Source organism: Bacillus rossius, chromosome 3 (genome assembly GCF_032445375.1).
Source record: "Bacillus rossius redtenbacheri isolate Brsri chromosome 3, Brsri_v3, whole genome shotgun sequence".
Taxonomy (NCBI): domain Eukaryota; kingdom Metazoa; phylum Arthropoda; class Insecta; order Phasmatodea; family Bacillidae; genus Bacillus; species Bacillus rossius.
Genome location: NC_086332.1, coordinates 121,234,546 through 121,238,512, shown reverse-complemented (window position 1 = coordinate 121,238,512; position 3,967 = coordinate 121,234,546).

Sequence of the window (3,967 nt, the reverse complement as noted above, 5' to 3'; positions counted from 1 at the left end):
ACTACTTCAAATATAGCCAATTTATGTGTATTGCATTAGATGGGCATATCACAATTTTATGAGCCAAAGATGGTTACGTATTGTGAAACAACTAAGTTAACCTAACATTGATCTAGACCAACGAACACCACCATCCATATCTAATAAAATCCTTAATTTTTAAATCATTGAGTATCAAGACACTAAATACAAATTAGAAAATATTTTATCAAAAGTATAAATGTATTTCAAAACACTTTATCCTGAACCCAAAGATTGTTAAGGGGAAACTAGATCCTGATACAGTTCGGAGCAAAATTAAATTTACTTGGTTTTATGCTCTGTGGTTGGTAACGTGACAATTATTAGTGACCGATTTCAGAAAAAAAAATTAAGTTTAACCTGGGCGTGAAATCTCTATTTACTTCTATACTCATTGCGTCGGACACCACAGTCACCAGATCAGACAGACGCGATGGCGAATGTGGCAGGGCCTTAACATTAAGAAAGTCTTCAATACTGGCTACAGAGATCTAGAAGAGTTGTGGTACAGACCTTGCGGGTTGATGTTCACGAACTGTCGGGCCAAGGATGCTTCACGGCCTGGTGACCTCACAAAGTGTCAGAAATAACAGAATCCAAAAATTAAACCCTACGGTACATTCTGCGCTGAGAGTCGCGGCGAGTTTTACAAGTACTTGCAGAAACAATGACACTACGAGGTTTGAGCCGCTGGCACCGCTAGCTCAGCGAGTGCTATTCAAGACTCCGACACTCGGCCAACACGCTGGCCTGAGGTTAGAGAGGCGACCACTGGCGGCGGCAGCGCGAACAGCAGCGCATGCGGCGGACATGACGTCACGCGCGCTGGAACCACAATGGCGTCGAGCGCGAGTCCACGCTCTCTCTACACACGCGTGACGTCAGCGCGACATAAACGCCGCACGCGACTTCACTGTAAAGAGCGTCAGCACTTTGTTTTCGATAGATGGCTGGACTGGTTCTTTGGGAAAACAATTATTATTCGTGTACCGTCAAGGTTTTGTTTACTAAAATTATCTGTGCACGCTCTGTAACGTGTTCACGCGCACTGATTTTTCCAAATTAATATTTAATTTTTACTACACATATTTCTCCCACACATGTGTTTTTTTGCAATTTATTACAGTTCAGTTTCTTCTTTACATGTTGTAATAGATTACAAATATATCTTAATTATTTCTTAAAAGTAAAAATTAAAGTTTCTGCGTAGTTTTGAATTTTTAAGTGTATTTTCCTCAAATCTCCCATTTTCATTTTATAAAATTCAAATACCCGTAACTTAAAAAAAAACCACAGACATGATTTTTGCATCAAACTGTTCAGGATATAGAGCTTAATTCAAAAATATCAATAACTAAAAACAGGAAATTGCCGACAAGATGTCGCCTCCCAAATGATGAAGATGAAGGTGACATTCAAGTCCAGAATCTGTATACCCACAGTTTACAAACCAGGACTACTGTGGCATGTCGAGCAGTGGAAGCTCTGTCGCGATGTCGCGCCGGACGCGGCTATCTGAGGCGAGCTCGGGAATTGCGTCACCCCTCGGCGCGTGCTAGCGGCCAGACATTCCGCATGAGCTGCCAGCTGTCGGGTGGGCTTACAACGGCCACAGCGGTGGCGGGACGATCATGGCAACAGGCTTGGTCGGGATTACAATGGCTTCTTACGACCCAAATAACCCAATCAAACACACATGCAATTAGGAACGAGTAGACTCATGATCAAATATTTTAAACTTACAGCGACACTCATTAGCATTCAGCCAGAGTCACTATCTATTTACGACTCCCACTCTCTTACTTCAGATAATTTCTCTGAATATTCCCCTGATTTCTCTGTCCAACAAAATATTTGTTTTCTGCACCATAAATCAAATTAACATTTAACATTAACATTATTTAACTATAGTAGTAGTATATAATAGCCGGAGCTGGGACGGGATTCTGACAGTGGTGGTGCCGAAGTCCGCCATCTTGGAATCCAATATTTTGAATTTTACATCCATTTAGGATTACGACATTTTGAATTTACATCCGCAATTTAGTTGGCTAGAATTTTTTGTTATTTTGTCTTCCAGCACTTTCTGCCATTTTGAATTAAGACAACCATTTGAATTTTAGTTACGACCGCCATAATGAAAATCTGTAATTTTTATGTTAGAAAATGTAAAAATTCATAATGTTTTTACTAAAATTAAAAAAGTAAAAATCTACCAACTTGAATTAAGACATCATCGTTGCATGTTCAGTTATGGCAACCATCTTAGATTCTAGAACATTGCAACTTTCATTACAGCTACCATCTTGAATATCTATGTTATGCTAGGAAAACAAGAAAAATATTAAAATTTATAAAAAATATAATTATTTACATAAAAACATACCCCCATCTTGGATTATAACAGAACGGCTGCCATATTGAAATAAAGTAATAAAATATTAATTAATATTAATATATTACTTTTAAAAACGCATTTATGTTATGGAATACTCGGTTCGAACCCGGCGAGTTCATTCGATTGAAAATGACGATGAATCATTCCTCCAAGGAAGCCACCGGCAGACTGACCCCCCACTGCCTTGTTTTCATTTGCTGAAGGCCGACTTGTTTTCGTCCGCTAGAGTGCGCTGCTGCCATATTAGTTTGATTTTCAACCAATAAAGTCTAATAATTTTAATTGCCAGGACGCCCGCGATCTTAGAAATCAGTATTTCTTTACCTATAAATTCGGGATGAATTCCAAAATTCATTAAAAAAAATCACTCATTAATATACTGATCGATCCGATCGATTCCTGTCCTTGGTTCGGAGCTTGACCAATGCGACAAAAATATTTTAAGTAAAAAAATATTAATTTCAATAAATATGGTGGAAAGTCCTAAAAGAAGCTTAAATTAATATACTAGTACCATCCTCTAGTAAGCAGATGTCATTTGACAACCATCTTGGAAATTAGTAATTATTTAGGTAGAAATTCAGGAAAAATTCCAAAATTCATTTAAAAATCAGTCATTAATTTAATATTTAATTCGATCATTATCCTTCTATGGTTCGAAACTTGATCACTGCAAAAACATTCTAGGCAAAAAAATACTTATTTAATAATACATGCTCAGAATCGTAAACGTGGCTTAAGTTCCTAATCTATCAGCCTCGAGTACGCTGATATGACCGCCATCTTGAAAATTTGTTATTTATTGACTTAGATATTCGGAAAAAATTCCAAAATTCGTCAAAAAAAAATCACTTACTAAATTAATGATTAACGCGATAGATTTACGACATTGGTTAGATTCTCGGCCAGTATAAGGGTAACTAAAGCTTAAAATAAATTTTAAATTATGTTTCCCATTACCTTTCATGGAGTTTTTTTTAATCATTCACACTACGAAAAACAACTCTAGACCAATTATCTGTCCGACGAATTAAATATGTTTTCACGCTGCCTAACATGGAAGTGTATTTTTTTATGCATGAAATGCATTCCAACCAGTTCATTTACAATAATTGACATATAGGCCAAGTGTATTCGGACCACGAGACCAGGGCATGTACAATGTCAGATGTATAGGAAAGACATTTCCGAACCACAAGACCTTCATCGATATCTAATATAACATATAATATATATAATAAATATATATAATATAACATATTTCAAGCAGTCAAGACAAAGTCATCAAACTGTAGACCTAAAGTATCGATAAACTCAATTACAAGCAATTAGACCAACGGAACATGTTTACACATAATAAAGAACAAAGAATGCCTGAAAAATGTTTATCAAGACCAAGAGCTTTTGCACCAAATTTGACTGTGCACATTTAACGAATTCGACAAAAGAAAATAACACAACACACACTGGACACACAGTACACACACAGTACACGCAATTGACACACAGTACATGCAATGAACACAAAAAATAGCACACACAGGACAC